Here is a 19797-nt window from a genome sequence, read left to right as displayed (position 1 = left end):
CCCAAAATTATGTGAAAGTTCTCTTTCTGCTGCTGTTAATGTCCTCCAGAAAGGCACGCAGTAAAATATTAATACTGTTTAGATGGTTTGGTAGCTGTATTATAGTGACATGCTTGTATGCCTATGCATATGCACATGTTTGCATGCTTAAACCACCACCCCAGAAGTAAGCCTAAGGTACTAATACACACCAAAAGAAAGGATGGGGAAATACGACATTAGTGCTACAAGGTTGTTCTTAACTGAGAACGAGGTGATTCTCATTCACTAATAAGTGGCATCCCCAGTCTTCACCAGGGATAATTCCAGCCCTAGACTTCATTCTTTTTTCCTGGCAGACTTTATTTTAAAATAGTATAACATTTAAACAGGATTAAAGAGGAACAAAGTCACATTTCTGTCCTGCAAATAGATGTGGAATGGAAATACCGATGTGTCTTCATGGAGCCTGAAACAAGGCTGATGCCTTTTTGCCTACAAAGCCCAATTCAAAACCCCTTGAAATAAACCATTGACTTTGCATGGTTCCATATTGATTTGATCCCTGCAGAGGAAGGGCAAGCATTGCGTAAGAGGAGAAGGATTTAATTTCTGTCTTTGCAATATTAGAAAGGCTTCTGTGTTTTTGTTGCCAATCACAGCCATGGCCAGCAGCACCACACCACTTCCTGCTGTTGCTTTGTTGTCAGGGTCACACGGAGGATCCCACACTATCCATCGTGGACAGTACTGTGCTGCCAGAACCCCCCCACTGTTTAATTCTGCTTATGATCACTCATGTAATTTTACATTCTGGCTACATTCCCTGCCAAAAGTGGTAAATCAGAAACATAGGTCTTTCCTGTTGTACTGGGGAAATCTGCCTGGCCCACACTTTCAAAGACTCCTTTCTCTTTTTCATATGTTTTAGTCTTCAGTCTGGAATGAAACATCTCTTCTCCCTGCCCTGACAGAGTTTGGTCACATGTTGGCAGGCTGCACGTTTTCATTGCTGCCATGCACTTGGATCCCTCAGTTCTTGTGGACAAGCACCAGTACACAGCTCTGCCTGACAGCCAGGACAGCTTGTCCCGTTGTGCTCCATGCCCTACAAGCTAGCATGGAGAGCAGTCTTAGACACCTTGCAACCTCCAAGGCAAACAGTAGTGACTAAGAGGAGGCTTGTGAAACACTTGAGAGATCTGCTGCTGTTCGCTGTTTACCTGGACTTTAATTAAAGCATTACAGATCTGTATCTCACTGTGGTTGTTTCCTGCTTACCTACTTTTCCTCTGAAGATGTGATCATAAATCCTGCTTGAGAGCCTTAAAGGGAAAGAGTAGCGAAAATGCTAGGAACTCACTCTTCTGCTTAATTCCCTGCTCTGTCTTCTCCTTAGGTACTTTGGGATACGTGATGGTGAGAAGATGGTTCTTCCTGGGAAGCGTTCCAGAGATGAGGGTTCTGGTTCACGCTCACTCCCTCGAGAGTACATCTGTGCTCCATTAGTCCTGGTCAACTGGATGATTGCGGAAGTCATGGTGACCTAGAAAGGAGGGGGGCCCAGAGATGCAGCCAGCCTAGATCCAGTTGTGAATACTAGCACACAACCCAGCAGAGTCTGCGTCATTTAGGTGGGCGAGTGCACTGGGCAGCCTACGTATTCATGCCTTACCAGGTTCCTTCTGGGCAGAGACTGGAGAAAACTCTCTCTCCTGGGCTGCACTCTCTCCTGGGCTGCAGTTCAGCGGTGTTTGGTGCTCCCAGCTCACCTCTGATGCCAGAGGGAGCAGTGCAGGCTCAGAAAAGGAGGGTTGAGAAATGGCTGGGCCGCTTGCGCAAAGAGGAGAGGCACAATAAGAGGAAAGTGGGAGAGTGAGCGTTGCGTAACCATGATGTTACACCAAAGGTACGTGCAGCTGTGACTAGTCAAAGGGAGGAAGGGGGTTACTCTAGTACCAGAAAGGTCTGTCTGTGTCACCATGAGGGAAAGCATTTACATGCTGCTGGCCTCTCGAGTGCTCCGGAGGAACTATGTTGTTCAGATGCCAAAAAAGGGGAGCCAGATTGTGTTATTTCCTTTCTCCCTACGTGACGGCTTCTGAACTGGAATGAATCGGCATCAGTATCAACACAGGGAACAAATAAACCTTGAATTGTCAAATAAAAATAATCTTCCTCACTGGTATCCAGCCCTTTACCTGCATATCTCACCCAGGAGCTCTGTGTCCTTTCGTAGACTGTTCAGGACACGCTGTTCTCTGTCAGAGGGCAACAACTTTGAACGCTGAGGTTAGCTGGCTGATATGCTGATAGAAATAAATGCAGAAGCCAGCTGGGAATGCTGGCCTGTGGGGTGTCTCACCATACCTGCTTCTTTCTACCTGGCTGCCAAGGTAGATTGCCCACAACTGTGCTTCCCTTGCTGTGGAGCAGTTCCTTCCCATCATCTCCCCTCTTCTGCTCTCAAGCCCAAAGCTAACAGATGCTAGCACCAGCTCGTCCTGGCGCTCTGAGGCGACTCGGATTGCACAGCCAGGTTTTTGGCAGTGGTATTTTCCTCTTCTTGTTACTGGCCCGCAAGGTGGGGAGAAGCGCTATTTTTTTTTGCCACCCCACCAGGATGTGCAGCCGCAGAGGCTCCGCAGGTATGGCTGCTGCGAGGTGCTGTGGTGAGAAGCTGCTTGAGTGCTCCTGACCCCGGGAACCCCTCTGAGAGCCGTGTGCTGCCATGGCAACAGCTCAGCATCATTCAAGCTGCTGAAGACCTCAGCCTTAAGTTATTTCGGTGGGGGCTGAGTGGGTTGATGCTAAATATCTCATTCCTTTATAGTTCTTCAGAGGGCGATTTGCATGAATGGTTCCAGTGGAGCTGTGGAGAAGCTCTCCCCAGGGGTCCAGATAGCTGCAGGAACTGTCAGAGACCAGGCCCCAGTGAATGCAGAGCTACTGCTCCCAGAGGTGCTGGCTGAGCGCTCGAAGCTAGTAAGTGGAGGAAGCAGCTTTTTCCACCTTTTTTTCTGATAGCACTGGTACTGATTCAGCACCAAGCCCATGAGCAGGACTAGTTCTCGTCAGCTGGGAGAAACTGTTGCTTTAGCAACCTCCCGTTTTGATAGGCACTGTGCGGGAAGGGCAAGTCAGCAGTGGGATTTTCCTCTTTCTCGCTTCTTTTGCTTTGGGGGGCCTGTAGTGTCCCCCTCCTTCCCAGAGTCAAAAGTATGTTAGCAGTAGTTACCCCTAACACAGGTGGCTGGGACTCGGCATGGCTGGTCCCTGAGGATGTGGAATGATAATTTGTGATGCCAAAATATTCTGAGCCAGAAGCTACTTTATTGCACTTGAGGGGTGTGAGGAAGACGATGAGATTTCAGGCTCTGTGGTAGTTTTTACATTGGTCCCCCATGCCCTTAGAAACTGTCCATAAAGCACTATTCCAGAATAATTAAAAATAATAATAAAAAAAAGCTATTCCTAGGAATCAGCTGGATTTGAGAACCAAATCTTCTTGGAGGGAGAAGTGGAAGAAGCAGTAGCAAGGTAGAAAACAATTTCTGGGAGAAGGCGCCTCCTTTCTTGACCTTTTGCAGTGAAGAGGCAATTCCCCAGAAGGTTCCAGCGGTTCCCTTTAAACGCTGTAGATCAGAAATGCTCAGTAGCGAGGATGTCAGGTCAATCGGGCTGTTTCAACAAGGCACGTAGGCTGGGATCTACAACTGATGCGGTGAAAAGGAGGGAGGGAGAGGAAAAGAGGTTTTTAAAGCGTCTGCAGTCAGCTCAACCTGTTGGATTACATGTACGTCATGTCACACTGTTGATACAAGAGTCACGGTACGGTCTAAATCTCTTAGCAAAATATACAACACACATATATAATACAGAAAAGAATCACCCGCTTCAATACATTACTGGGCGAGAGCATGGGACAGGAAAGAGATTTGATTGCCTGTGTTGAAAAATCAGGTTTAACTAAGAAATCAGCTACAGTTTCTGCACATTCTCTTGCTGTGTTTTTGTGTCCTCTGTCAAAAAGTTGGAAACGTGTAAGAAAACAGATAATACTGGAGTGGAATATATACCCCACAAGCACACAGATCTTCTCAGACAGGGGATTAACTTCCAGTTCTTACCACCCAGTGCTCCCAGGAGGATCCTTCATTGTCAACATGTCCTCAAGAGAGAGAGAAAATTGCCCTTTTTCAGGAGAGAACACAAATATTCACATGGTTACGGCTGATGACTGGCCTGTGGACACATGTCAGAGCAAGGACAACAGCACTGGGCTCCTGAAGGTTTCTTACAGGGACTATAAATGGGGTTGTACCCCGCCTCAAGAGGCTGCTGGCGTTACATCCATCCCCTATGCATTGCTAGCATTAGAGCAACACCAAGAGGCCCAGGTGGGCTAAACACTGCGCGCAGAGCCTCTCCCGCAGAGCTCACCAGCCGAGCAAGCCATGGGGCAAAACAGACATGGCCTGACCGGCGTGCAACCAGGCAGCGCAGCAGCTAGCCCAGGGCTTCCTCCCGACCCCAGGAACAGCGCTGCATCTTGTGTGTTATCCTTCAGAGCATTTTCAGCCTCCGAGGGGATACGCAGTGCTCGATGTTTCCCTCAGACTGAGCAAGAGTCTTTGCACCCGCCGGCTCCTTCTGTACCGCTTCTGACAGAGGTATATTAGAAGAGTCAAGGTGCAACGTGCCTCCCTAGGAGAAGAAAATGCGATTCTTCCACATGATGAATCTCCATGTGAGACACAATTCCTGCTTCGTAAGGAAACAGTTCCTTATTTCTCATGCAGGTTTTTTTTTTTTTTTTGAACCTGCAAACATTTACTTGGGGACGAGGAAGGGATTTGTAAAATTGTTGTGGAAGGGGATGGAAGTACCTGCTGCTGTTTTGAGAGTGTGGTGGTACCTCCGCATTAGGTAGCTGCTGGCTGCCTGAAGAAAGGGCAGATTTCTCGAAGAAGGTGAAGGGATTTCATGCCCTAGCTCCTACTGACTTTCCTTCCACATTTATTTCTGTGGGATTTCAGCACAACTGCCTTGATGACCTGGGCCCTGGTTGCATCGGCTTCTTTGGGAGTCTTACAGCACCATGTTCATTTGAAAGGCTGATGCGTAAAGGGATTGTGTAAGCAAGTGACAAGACGGAAAACAAGACCTGACGTACCAGATCTTCCCTCTGCTAGAAGGGTTACAGCTTCTTCCTAAATAGCGGTGCTCTCCTAGTGCTAAGCAAGAGTCTCCTCTGAAGCAAAGCTGTTCCTGCTCTCATACGGCAGCGTCTCATTGCCCACAAGTTCTTACAGTACCTGGATGCAAATGTAGTTAGATAATCTTCACCATGTCATGACTCATTACCAAACCAGAGCATGCAGTCATATCAATGCTTAATGATTTTCTGAAACTTTAATTCATTTTACTCTGTAGACATTTTCATTAATTAGCTGGATTCATTTTATACAGATTAAAAATGTAAGTTGATCTCTTTGAAGCAGATAAGTGGCATTTTTAAATCTATATTCTATCCCAAGCCTATAAATACGTCTGCCTCATAGAAATCAGCTGGTTATGGTTGATCTTACAGCAGAGAGGATGACTCAAAGAGGCTTATGCACTGCATTGTTTTTATCAAAGCTGAAAAAAAAAAATCAAATTCCCTGTGAATTAGAAGGATCAATGACTATAGATAGATCCTGTGCTTTTACCCCACCAGATGAAACATGGCGCTGGTTTTGGATCATCTGTATCTGATGCAGTCACCCTAGCAGCAGGTTAGTCACATTTTGTTGCACTTCTACAGAATGCCAGCCAGCATTTAATTTCCTCGAGTAAAAATCAGCAAAGCAGAAATACCACGTCAGCTGCTAATCGCTCAAAACACCACACAGCCAGCGGTCTCCTTTCGCGCTGCCCCACTGCATTATAGAACACCTGAGAGTGGCTGAATTCAATTATACACCCCCAAAGTAATATTAAAAGACCACGAGCATGGCTGCAGAGCCACCCTTGCAAAAAGCTAGAGAATCTCATAGAATTAAGACACTTTCTGAAGCCATTGGTTGTAGGATAAATAAGGCTAAGGTCAGGGATAAGGAAGGGAGGGTAGAGGTTCTAGTTGTGTCTCGCAGGAGCGTTGAGGTCATGAGTGGCATCCCAGCATCCATCCTGGTACTTGTGCAGCTCAGCGTGGTTATAAATGACCTGGAAAAAGGGCTGAGCAGTTAGCTGAGGCGGTCTGCTGATGGCACCAAATTATTTATGGCAGTAGGATAGGGACAGGTTGTAAAGAACTATAGAAAGACCTTACAGGTGAGTCCTTCTTCTGAATGACTGACTGGGCAATAAAGTGCAGGTGAAACTCAGTGTAGATAAATGCAAAGGGCTACCACGGTGAGTAGAAGGGGGGACAACCCTACCGGGGAGCATGAGGTGGTACCTACACCTGGTACAACTGGAAGCGACACCTGGTATCTACCGGGTGTTTGGGTACCAGGTGTTGGGGCTGTAGCAGGGAGAGAGGAGCTCGGCGCTCAGCAGCAGCTCACAGCGGTGGCTGCTCCAGGCTGAGCAACACCGCCAAGAGGAGCACTGTCATCCTCTCCGAGGGAAGGACAAGCTTGTTCCTTTTCGGAGGAGTTGTTTTCAACCTCTCAGCAGAGCGTGACTAAATGGAGCTAATCTAGGAGCTCGTGTTCATTTACTCAACAGTCCCTCTGTACCTTCCTGGCAGCGATGGTCTAAAGCTCTGTGACACTTCCCAAAATATGGAATCGCTGCTCACTGCAAGTCAAAGTCAAGTTCCAGTTGTGTTTTCAACCACAGTAAAAAGATTTACACTGCAAAACTCTAGTGGTTCTTAACAGCACATTTGCCCACTTGTAAGATGGGAGGTTTTCATTATGACTTTGTTTCCTAAACATTTGAAAGCCTTTGAAAAGCAGAGGGCTTTCTCAGCTGTGTCCGTAAACATTCAAATGATGCTTGACTTGTTTTCTACCCTGTATTTATCCTCTGAGCATGCGTGTTGCTGTTTAGCAAGTGCAGCAGTCCTGGGAGACCGACGATGGAAGAAGCCTCCTACCTGCAGCGTAGCCTGGGGAGCTAAACCTCCCAGCTCCCATGCCTGTATTTGTGATGAACCAAAGAGCCAGACTTTTAAATTCCTTGTTTAAACTCCATTCCACCCAAAACCCAAGGACAGCAACTGCCGGAGCACCAGGAAGGGCACTGCCACGTAGCACCTTTGGCTGCAGTAACTGATGGAGGGGGGAACTCTCCTTGTCCTGCAACTGCACCTTTTTTAGCCTATTTACCTGCAGCAGGGTTCAGGCTGCAGCGGGGAGCAGCTGCGGGGAGTTGCTGTTTCACTGCTCCTGATCACGGCTGCCTATGGCATTTCAACTTTTTCTGGCTACTACTAAGTCCAACTCTTCCACTTCGTTTGGGAAAAAAATGCAATAAACACACAGTACAATTTGCATGAAATTTTTCAACAGCCCAAGCTAAATTCAGTCTTTATGTGCTTGGAATTTATTTAAAATAATTGCTATTTTTGTTTTTGTTGTTTTTTTTTTTCTCTCTGGCTTTTTACCAATCTAATCAGCATAATTTGACTGTGCTGAAACAAATCTACAAGACTCCAGAACTGCTCTTGCAGATCGTGCAGATTAAACATGAACTAATTAGTAGATTTCTGGATCTCTAAGCCCACAGCTTTGGAAAAAGCTGACAATGCCCATCAGTGTTCCCACAAGAAGAGAGAGACAAAACCCAGACGCACCAGAAAAATGACTACAGATGGAGATATGTGTGAGAAGTATTTGCAAAAGAAAAAAAAAAAAAAACCACACAAAGACATTATGATATTAAGCAACAGCAATTAGTTTAGGTTTTTTCCTTCCAAGCATTTCAAGAATAAAGTCTTTTTTCTGACTTCAATTTGCTCTTTTGTGGAAAGTAAACATGGTTCTGTAAGAACTAGTGGCCATAAACCATTGCGGGGTAAAAAGGAAAACGTAGCAGAAGCTACGAAGACAAATATTGAATTCACCCACGAGTTTGTCCGAGCACATCCAAAAGCCATGACGTCAGTAAAAAGGAAAAACTCTGACTATTGCCCTGGGAATGAAACCAAAAAATCAGTTTGCCAATATGTGAAGGCTTCTTCATTCTGAAAGTCTTCTAAAAGTTTCCTCGGGAGACAACAATAACTTGATCAGAAATGTTCCAGCAGATGATGAAGAACAATAACAGCTGCTCCGAGGCTCATAGCAAACAATGGAAAGTCCCCAGTTGATTTGCTCAGTCTTGAACGGGGTCCAAAATTCACAGAATTTCGGAGAAGAGGTAAAAGCAGCTGCCTGCCTGCGATAGCAGCGTTCACGCAAGGAGGGAGCTGGAACGGCCCCATAATTCAAGCCCCGTCCAACAACTGCCACTGACAGGCAAGAGCCTAAAAAAATGCGCTGGAAAACTGGGTTCGATTCTGGTCCTGAACAAGGATGCTGCCTTCCCAGGCCCCACGTTTGATGGGACAATGTGGACAAACTCGGGAAGGTCTCTCTAGAATCAGACTCATCGTGCATAAGTTGACATTGTTAAATCCCAGGTGCATTAAAGAGGTGGTTTTATGGTCCTGTTTCATTAGTCACGCACAATCAGGATGCTCTCCTGATCGCACCAGTACGAGTTTTATGGGAGATCTCTCAGCTGAATTTTCTGGCACTGAGCTTATCAAGCTGCCAGTTGGGGCTGATTGAGCCAGACAGGCTCTGCCCTTTGATGTGATCTGATTAACGTCCCAGACCGTTTCACCTTCAGCGGTTACTTGGGGGATACCCATACACCGGACTGCTCTAACGAGTTCCCCTTATCATCGCCACCTGAGGCCTTCCTTGCCACGCAAGAGCAGGACACTGCCACCCACCCCATCCCTGGAGGTGTTCAAGGCCAGGCTGGATGGGGCTTTGAGCAACATGGTCTAGTGGGAGGTGTCCCTGCCCATGGCAGCAGGGTTGGAACTAGATGGTCTTCAAGGTCCCTTCCAACCTAAACCATTCTATGATTCTATGATTCTGTGTCTCTGCCCGGAGACCCTGTTCTCCCAACCAGTGCGATTAGACTTAATGAGGAAATTTAAACTAATGACATCAGAAATTTGGCTCATTATCTTTGAAATGCAGATAAAAGAGGCAAGAGGGCTTCAAAAACATCTGAAGAATGTCCCGGTGCTGGAGCCTGAGTTTCACGGTGCGGTGCCGGCGCTGCCCCAGCTGCCGGGGATTTACGGCCGTGTAACCGCAGCCGGAGCTGGCCGCCGGCACCCGGGGAGCGCCGGGCTGAGCCTATGGTGATAGATTATATGCAGAAAGCACAGGCTGGGGGTGTTGGCACAGCCTTGTAAGGAATTTCGGTTCAGTTTAACTACCGATAGGGAACGGTGCTGCCACGGGGGTGACAGCATAAGCGTTGGCTTTGACCAATGGAAGGACAAATTCCTCTTTCACCTCTTCAGCACCTGGAGCAAACCTGCCCAGCGAAGCTTCGTCCCTTGCCCATGGTTCAGAGCAGAGCGGTACAGTAGCTGGGGAAAGTAAGCAGGAACGAACTGAATCCTAATAACATCTGCTTCGCTTTCATACCTCTCCCCCACCACCACCACCACCACCCAAGAAAAGAAATATTTGGGAAGTCCCAGAGACTCTTTCCCCATGATGCAGCTTAAAGTCGGTTTCGATAAAAGACCAGACTTCTCTGCAAACGGAGTTTTAACAGCAGGTTTATCTCTTTAACAGGAAAATCAAGCTGAAGATAAAATAAAATTTAACCCTATTCCTGAGCCTTTCACAAGGTGCATATTTATTTTGTCATTTCTCACAAAACTGCAGTCTTATATTTGAAGGGAGCTTGTGTTGCATCATACCCTTTTGGCCAGGTACAATAAATACTCCTAAAAATAATCCTAATAAACCTTGTGCAAACATGCAGATTATAAGCACGCTCCCTTCCCAAATTCCTGTCCCTGCCCCGTGGAAGTGAAATCAGGCTTTTTTCCATGACATGGTTAAAGCCTGTGCGCAGGACAGTAGTTAAAATCCCTCTGGAATTTGTGTCAATTTATCCAAAGAGCCGCTTAGAAATACAGCAAAGGGCTTAAACACCCCTCCCCTGTGCTATTTTCGAGCCCAAGCTCTAGCAACTCTGAAGCATTTATTCAAATCGCACCCACTACATTTCATTTCAGTCTCCTTTTAATGTGTCGGTTTAAATCTTTGCCCCTTTCCCGGGCGGCTCCTGGGCAGCGCGGTGGCGTTGGGGCTGATTCCCGAGGGCAGGAGCAGTACAAGGCACTCTCACAGCAGCAGCGGCACTGTGGGGACGACTTTGCCATCTCATGGCTTTGCACATCTTGGTGGGCACGGGGGTAGGTCGGTTTCTGCCCCGAAGGGGCAGTGTGTGAAGGTGATGCAGCCAGCAGCCTTTGCTTTATCTCCTTAATCACCTTTATAGCTTTACCTGCCTGCGTCATGTGCTGCGAATTCAGACATTAGTTACGGATGGGTTGGGGTTTTTTTGCATTAAAGGTTTTATTTGAGGGAGACGAAGCAGTCGGACCTTCACCGCAAATAACTGCACCCCATCATCAATGCGCACTTGCAAAGCCGAGGTTGGGCAGCAACAGAAAATGCCCCCCTGAGGTGGATGTGGCCCAGAGACAATGCTGCCATGAGCTGCAAGAGCAGGAGCAGCGCACACCGCTGTGCCCGTATGTCCCTGTCACCTCCGGGGATGCTGCAGGGGACTGATGCTATCCCGCTGGAGGAACCCTGTTCTCTCTCCCGCCTGTCTCACCAGGAGCAAGTGCGGGGGGAGGAGCCAACTTCAGAATCCCAAGCCACAGAACGGAGAAGGCTTTTTTCTATGTTCTTTGATGAAATTGGTCTTTCTACTTCTCTGCCTGTCTTTCTCCTCCCAGTCAGACCAGTCACTGAGGAAATGCTAAACCCCAGGAACGCCAGTGCCAATTTGGGGAGGGCACAGGCAGGGAGGATGCTCCCCCTCTGCTGGGGCTGTTTCTTGCAAATTCAAAACAAAGAAATCAAGGAAAATGTGATTACCTGTACAGGAAAGCTTCAGTTGATGAAGCAGCGTCCCTGCTTGCTGCTGCCAAACAGGTCTCTGTGTTTGACCTTGGACAGGTCACTCAGGTCCAGGATGGCACCGTCATGGGCAAGGACTCTGCAGTCCATCCCCTCGGGGCCAGATGCTGCTGCGGGCTCTGCCCCTAGCATTCTGCTGTCCATTTATTATTCATATTAAGCCTTCTAACATGCTTGTTTATAATATTAGTTTCTACTCTACAAAGGACATGATAGATTATAGGCAGAAAGCAAAGTGAAGGGTGCTTTATAAAGTCAGCATATTAGGGGCTTATCCAGTAAATTAATATCTTTTAGAATGCTTATGTACATTGAAACAAAGATCTGTCATAAGTTATGTAGTTCAGGCCTACGATTTATATCTCAGCTTTCTGCAAGCCGAGGAACGGTCCAAAATAATTCAGCCCTATTTCTGCACAAAATAAGCACTCTATGCCCTTCATCCACTGTGAAAGCAAAGTGTCTGGAGGTCTCTGGAGCAGAGTTGCCACGGCCAAGCTCAGCTGTAACGCACACTAGCTGGAAGCCAGACGATCTTTGTGGCAGCGCAGATTGAAGATGGAGAGATGTGACACAGCCTGGTGCATCCCCGGCTCCTCTCACCCGTGTCCTGCCCGCCTGGGCTGCACGGGGGCAATGCTTCAGTTCAGTAAAGTGTTCTTTTTTTTTTTTTTTTTTCTCCTCCAGATCTTCGCAAGGTGTAAATACCAAGAATCTCAAAACTCTTCCTTGCTGCACACAAAGGTAAATAATAATGCCTCTTCCTTAGAGCTGGCAGTTTAAGAAGTTTTAATGAGCTTCTCTTATTCATAAAAAATGCTTTGTTTTTAAAAGCTTGCCATTTCATATTGAAATAACAGGTTTTAACGTGTCTTTTGCATCTCTTCAAATTTGCAACCTTTTTTCATCCCACCTTTCTCCAAAGTCCGTGTTAGGGAGCATATCCAACATGGCCTTGCAACTACCTCTTCCGGAGGGAAGCTCAACAACCCACCAAATGGCAACTAGGAGGAAATATCAGCAGAGAAAGTTAATTTTAATGAGAAGGAAGGAAAACTCCCAAGACAAAAGTCAAGCCAGCTTGCACTACCCATGGAAAGTCCCGTGGGACCCCTGAAAGTCATACCCCAAGGACTCGACTCACACAGTACCTTTGCTGGGCTTTCTCTCCAGCTTCTTAAGGTCCAGCCCAGCATCATGTAACACGGACAACTTGCTACACCTGCATGATGTCTCTCTGAATTCAGCCTGCCTGCAAAAAGTTGAACAATTGACATGCTCTGTTAATTTTTTTCCAAGCAAGAACTATTCTTTTAATTACAGGTTTTAATGTGATATAACGTCACTCCCGTGCTCTCAGGCACCCCGCTGTGTGCTTTTGCAGAGCAACAGAAGTATCCCAGCAGTGATAAGATCTTTATAAACCCCTTGTCCTTGTTAACCAAAGAGGACTTTGATTCTATAGCAACATTGCATTTGGTGAAAACTTTATTTGCAGACAGTCCTTTCCCTTCAGCCTACTAACCACTAACTCTACCATTGACCTTCGAAGGCTTTTAAACTCACGTCTAGGAAAGAAATTGCAAGGTGAGCACCTGACTTTCTGTTTGTCAGACCTGCCATTGCTGGCCCCACCTCAGCGCGTAACCTTCAGCCGTGGACTCCGAGCTTGCAGTCAGCGCTTTTACCACCCGAGCTCTTTGAAATGCCTTTCAACCCCACTGCAAATGGTAATACCGGTGATAGAGAGAGATTAAAGGCTGACGGGGGTTGTCATAGGAACGACGGTATCTCTCCAGTTCCCTGCCAATATTTTCCAGGAGCCTATTTCCTCTTATATCAGGATATATATAAAAGAAATTGATCTGCCTTATGCAAATACTTCTTATCAGCAGATAAATGCACCTGCACCACCAGGTATATGTGATTAAGGAGCCTGAGCTTGAGGTGACACAGCAGTAGCACGTGGTACCCTGCAGAACAGCAGGTAGACGCTTTCCATCTAAAAAGTTGTTTGTACTAACTATAAGGAATGAACCATTAAGCACAAATGACCCATTTAGCAAAATGAATTACAGAGCAACGTTGAGTGGATCCTCCGATCTAGCCTACACGTGCCAGCTCAGGATTGGGACAGGGGGAAAATGTGGCTTTAATGGCTTTAAATGGCTTTAATCCCTTAAACTCCTGAGTATAATACAAAACTGCATGTCTATGATCCCGGGTGCTATTGTGGCACCCAGGAGTTGACCAGCAATGCTTCCTTTCTTCTAAGGACAATAATTTGGGGAGCAGTTTCCAAGGCTGCCATGTATTAAGTGTTTTTCTCAATAAAACCATGCCCAGGGTTTAGGGATCGGACCTAAACCCACGGATGTCACTGGAAACCCTCCCATTGACTTCAGCAGCCTTTGAATCAGCCCCTCATTTCTGAGGGTGCTGGGGGAAGAGGGGTACACAGTGCTCTGCAGCAGTGTTTTTAAAAACATATTTGGGATCATCCCTCCCTCTGGCAACCTTTAGTTTAGCAGCTTAATCATCAGACAGGAACAAGAGCAGCTGAAAGATCTTCCACCTTCCTGCAATGAGTTAATTTTCTCCCCTGCTATCTTAGCCGTCATACATCTATATATATTGTCATTTGTTTCTTACCCTCCTACAGATCAGAGAGCTGCTTAATCACTGCTTGTCAACTCCTGCCTTGCCGTATTTTCAGCCTGCTCATCTAAAATGTTGTTATTTGCTCCCTGGGCAGCCAGTAGTAAACCAGAGAAGCAATCAATAAACGTCCTTAACTGGAGCTCCAACTGCAAGCGGAAGCATTGTCTAAAACAACAGGGGGAGGATAAATCCTTGTTTCCTTCCCCCCAGCACCGCCGATTGCACGTATGCACTGATTCACTTGTCAGGTTGCCATTAGCAGACGCGCTCTCCCTCCCAAAGCACGGGGGTTGTGAAGGAAGAGAGGGAAGAGCCACGCACGGCAGCAGCGGGTACCCCCTTGGGCAAGCTGAGTCCCTTCTCCAGCTTGGGCTCACACCTCCTGGACATCCCCATCCCTCCCTGGGGAGAGCTGGGGTGACCACAGTTGGTGCCCACCCCGGGCACCCAGGAGGGTCTGGTGCTGGCTGGCACATCACAGCCCCGCAGCATCCCGCAGGCAGGGTACTGCCCTGGGGAGACAGAGCCCGCGGTACAGCAGCGTCCCACCAGCGTCATGGCTAAGGGTTGAGCTTTGTGTTTGTCCTGCTCAGCACTGAGCTCATGCTGGTGCATCTCCCCACCAGACCCCCAGAAGATGTGGCGCAGAGCGACGGGGTCTTCCCAGCCAAAGCGGGTCTGGCAGACGGAGGAGCTGAGCAGGGAACAGCCTTTGGTGGTGTGGTGGACAACAGTTGCAGGTGTCTAAGGACAAGGGGACATTTTCAAGGACAGGACACAACTGCTTTTGCCATTCCACAAGCCAAGACATAAGAGTGAACCACATCCAGGGTGGCCACAGCCACAGCTGGCAGCCCCGCAGACACATGCTGGTCAGAGCTGCTGCCCCTTCAGAGCAGGGAGGAGCTGGTCCTGTCCATCACAACAGCCCGTGTCAGGTGCCCCATCCCTCCCCATGTGTCACCTGCTGCATAGCTCATCAGCGGGAGATTTCCTCCTGGCCTCGAGCCAGTACCTCCACTCTCCAAAGCCTGCAGACCTGTAACTCTTGTCAGAGCTGCAAACGATGCTGAGATGCAGGTGACGTCCCTCTCTTCCTCTCCCAGCCCTCCTCTATGGGGATTCTTTGGAAGCAAACAAATGTCGCCACACTCCCACCAGCCATCCTTTTGGAAACTAAAGAGATTACCAGTACTTAACACTTAGACAATATTACAGGATTACAACAAAACAAAAGCAAAAATCCATCCTGATTGTTGCCTGCTGCCATTAAACTCAAAGGCATTGTCCAGACTGGGATGTTGCCTCCTGTTGCAACTTGCCAATTAAATAAAGGTACCAAATGCCTCTTTAAACATCAACCTAAATACAGGTTGTTAATTCTACTGGTGGCACAACCAGTAACCGACATGGAAAAGGGTTGATGGGTGGACAAATGGTGGAAACCAGTTATATTTTGTTCTGCCAGTGATGGAACTTGTGTAGGTAACTCTGTCCCTGGGTGCTCTCGCTCATCGCCAAAGCTCACACCAGTCAGCATGTGGGTCACCACACTCCCATCTGGCCTGAGCTCCTGAGCTGATGTTTCCATGCCGTTTAACGCCACCATGATGCATGATCATAAGGCATAAACCTGGCATTGGTTGACCCGTGGGGACATAAGCCAGAAACAGGAGCTACCCCTTTGGGGCTGGTGAGCTGCCGGCTCCCTAGGGTCGGGGATGTGTGCTCTGAGATGTAAGCATCCCAGCAGCATCCACATCCTCGCACCCTGGGATCAGGCACTTCTGCATATCCTTGGCACATTAAGCAAAACTGGCACAGAAAGGTGCTTCCCAACCTCAGCAAAGGGGTAAGAAACACTGTGCCAACAGCAAATGTTTGTAGGTTTGAGCCCTGTATTCAAGCGGCTCCAAATGCTTAATACCGATGTCTTGTTAGAGACAGTAAAAAGGCATCAGCCATGTGGAATGGGCTTGCGTGACAACTCTTTTACCCCAGAGGCATTTCAATAATCACTACATTAATTGCATCCCAGTTTGTACATTTTAGCCCAGCGAAACTAAAAACAGTATCTGTTTTATTCACATGCATTTTAAATCCACTTAAGCGTACAAAGCCATGAGAGGTGGTTTTCTTTCCTGCCATCTCTGCCTGGGATCCTGTGCGTGTCTACAAGTGGTTCCATTTGTTCCCCTTATCATAATATTTTCTTGATACAGTAGAATACTGGAGATATCCATTAGATTTAATGCCAGTCTGTAAGATGGATCTTATCCAGTTTTAGCCTTATCTTTCTCTGTAAGCCCTCAAAAACCAGGGTTCAAAACTTATTAAGTGTTCCTGAGTTGACCTATAGAGAAAAACTAGGCAAATGAAGATTGTGGAATGACGTTTTCCTTACAGACACACCTTTTAGGAAATATTCAAATTAGAAATCATCTACTATTAAGCAAGCAGGATACTTCCCTGTGGGTGAATCAGGCACTCCAAAGTAGGAGCTGGAAGAGTTCCAGAATTTGGGAATTGGAAAATACAGCTGATTTCTACTCCTGATCATAGTGGATGTGGTTTAGCAGTAGACTTGGCGGTGTGAGGTTTATGGTTGGACTTGATGATCTTAAAGGTCTTTTCCAAGTTAATGACTCCATGATTCTATGACTGCACTTCATTTCAATAGCCTGAAATGGCTTGGTGGGCTCTGCTTGTTTCAGTAGCCTAATTTGTTGTAGGTTGATCTCTGTAGGTGCAGATGTCACTTAGTTTTTATTATTTTGCTTTTAATTCATTACGTGTACTCTGATCATCCTTGTTGACCCAAACCTAGCATGAGAATTCTCCTACAAACCACAGAGACGGTCAGATGAGAAGTCCCTTCCAAAGGGACTTGACTCTGTCAAGTCAGCAGAGAGATTCCCGTGGGTGCTAAAGCAGATCCGAAGTAGATACGTGATACAACAGCTGCACGTAATGGAAGGAGGAAATATTGTAGGAAAAGAGTAAAGGAAAAAGAAGGTTACACAGATTGCTCAAAATATCCTTCCATTCCTGCCAGATATTAGTCAGTCTTGTCTCCAATCACAACATGTTTTCTACTAAAGCAGCCCTAAGAAATACTTTTCTCTGTCCTCCTACTCCAAACGTGATCCTGCATCTTCTGCCTTGACACTGGAAGCTGGGAGCAGGCACCCATGCTGCCGCATTTGGAGCTGCCAAGGTGGAGAGAAAAAATTCAGGCAATACTCATGTCTCACAATCATCAGCTGTCAGCAGCGAGACACCGGCTGTCCACATTGTCCTGTCCCATACACACTCTGAAACCAGAGAGCTGCACACACAGATGGACCTGGCCCACACTTTTAAAGAATTTTTCCTTCTGCCTCCATCTTCTCTTGCAACAAACCAACTCCCCGGATGGCTCACGCTACAGGAATACTCCACTGCAATATCTCTTAAATACAAGTGAAGTTGGAGAGATGCTACTGTGATGCTGGCTGGAAGACAATAAGTCTTGTCAACTCTGTTCTCTGATGACAGAGTGTCACATGAATCATCGCCATCCCAACCAGAGAGCACTATTAGTGTCAAGGAGAACAATAAAGAAGGTAAGGAGCACACAAAAGCACGTGCAGCCCACTTTAATTACTCCCGTCACTAACAAGTCAATGAATCGATGCATGAAAGTGAATGTGTGCAAAAAGGTGTAAAGCTGAAGAAAGGACCCCTTATTCCCTGAGGGAGAGGGAGAAGGCTTGTATCAGCAGATCAAAGCTTCAAAAGCAGAAAGAAAAGTTGAGCTTGAAGCTGTGCTGGCCATGCTGTGCCCTTGGGTGACTTTGGATAAAGTCAATCTCCCTTCTGCAAAATAGGAGTGGTGCCTCCTTTCCTGCATGGTTCCCCATCTGGATTTGGTGTTTTTCGAAGTTTTCCTGGTAGGTGACCGTGCTCTGCCCAGCCCAGAGGAGCTCCCACCTCTAGGCAGGAATCCCCGAAATGTAAATAACGATCTGCACAAACTGTGCTCCTCTGCATTAAACGTAGATGCAATGAGGCAAGAAGCTCTGTAGTGGGCTTAAGACTATTAGATGTACTCTCTGGGATCAGGACATCCCTGTGAGGAGATTGAAAGTGTCCTATTTCGTGCTTTTTCTCCAAAACGATCATCAATGCTGTTCATAAGTACTCCTCTTTCTATTCCTCCCTCTTTTCTCCACTTCAAAGGGCCTGTGACATTACGCCAAACTGGCTGAGAGTGAGACCATCCAGGCAGTTTTTAACCAAGCCATGCAATTAGGGTCTTTCCCTTCTTACTCTGCCAGCCAGCGGTACTCACTGTCATGCTCCGTTAATGCCCTCTGCTCTGGAGCAAAAGTATCAGCTCAGACCTTGATTCAGGCCCTCCACGCCTGGGAAGGAAGGACTGTTTCACAGCCTGATTCAGAGCCTCCTGACGCTCAGGAGAAGGGCTCATTCCAGTCCTGATTCACGCTGCTGTGATCTGATTCAAACCCTCCTGGCCCAGCAGGGAAGTGGGACCATGACTCAGATGTCCGGGTTCAGAGCAGGGTGACTCAGGACCCCCACAGACCCCAGCTGTGATGGCTTCTCCAAAAACACCTCGGCTCCTCTGCTACCTACTGGGGGACACGCTACTGCCTGGGATCGGCTGTTCCAAGACGCACTTTGGACCAGATTAATACAAAGAAGCTGTAAGTTCAGAGAACAGTAGGGCACCAGGATATTCAGGCTGAAGCTGCCCCATGGGTAAATAGATGCTAATCCACCTCTGGTGATCGCTGCACTTTCAACCTGTTGCAAGAACCCACCCAACACAGCCCCTCCTTCTGACACAGTGCCAGGTCTTGTTCTGCAGACGCTGCTGGATTGATGCCCTTTGCGTCCTGCCTTGAAGAATTCAATGAGCTTTTTCGGCATCAGCAGCTCAGGGCTGCTGGGTTTTGTACCTCGTGCTTACACTTATGGGACCTGACAATGGCTCTTTAATTCTTAATCCTTCTGAGAAGCAGACTGTGTGTTCCTTCCAACTCGGATCAGTCTGGACCTCATTAGCTCTTCTCACCCGGGTGTGCCTAAAGGTGTCAAACGTACAGACCCAGGCAAAACTGCAGTCCTTGTTACTGCAATCAAGGCCCCGTGAATTTTACACTCAGCTGGAACTGAACTCCTTGGTAAAGCCCCTGTGGCTTCCTCAGCATTTCTGATTTCCCTTGGTATATTTCCTTTCTTTGCCTTCCAGATTTCCATTTATGTCCAGCATGGAGGTTAGGGCAGGCCACAGGATGCAAACCGCTGATGCAGGCCATCTGGGGGTCCTTACTCTTAGTAGTGGTGGGTGTTGACTGGCCCCACGTCTTCAGGGACAAGTATTTGGGTGTGCATACGTGGGGGAGGCTGGAAGCTTTAGAAAATCTTCACTGACATCCATCAATGAACAGTGAGAAGAGCAGTCAAAAGCTGCTAGAGAATCCAGAGCAGGATCAACAATGTTATCTTACCTTGTGAAAAGGACAGTGCTTTTGGTAGGTCTGAACAGGTCAGCTTTCAGGTGGGCTCAAGACATCAAACATGCCATTGGATCCCAGTGTCCTCCCCAGGAACAGAGACACATTGCCCATTGGTATGTGCTTAGATGGGATTGGATCACCCTTCCCTTGCTATCTCAGATCTGCAAACCATGCTTAATTTCCCCAATTTCTTGGTGAAGGATTAAGTCAACACCATTTTGAGGAGAGGAGAGGAGAGGAGAGGAGAGGAGAGGAGAGGAGAGGAGAGGAGAGGAGAGGAGAGGAGAGGAGAGGAGAGGAGAGGAGAGGAGAGGAGAGGAGAGGAGAGGAGAGGAGAGGAGAGGAGAGGAGAGGAGAGGAGAGGAGAGGAGAGGAGAGGAGAGGAGAGGAGAGGAGAGGAGAGGAGAGGAGAGGAGAGGAGAGGAGAGGAGAGGAGAGGAGAGGGAGAGCCCTCCCCTGCAGAA

Source organism: Vanellus vanellus, assembly GCF_965231255.1.
Source record: "Vanellus vanellus genome assembly, chromosome: 6".
NCBI classification, from domain to species: domain Eukaryota; kingdom Metazoa; phylum Chordata; class Aves; order Charadriiformes; family Charadriidae; genus Vanellus; species Vanellus vanellus.
Note: the sequence above shows the minus strand (reverse complement) of the source record.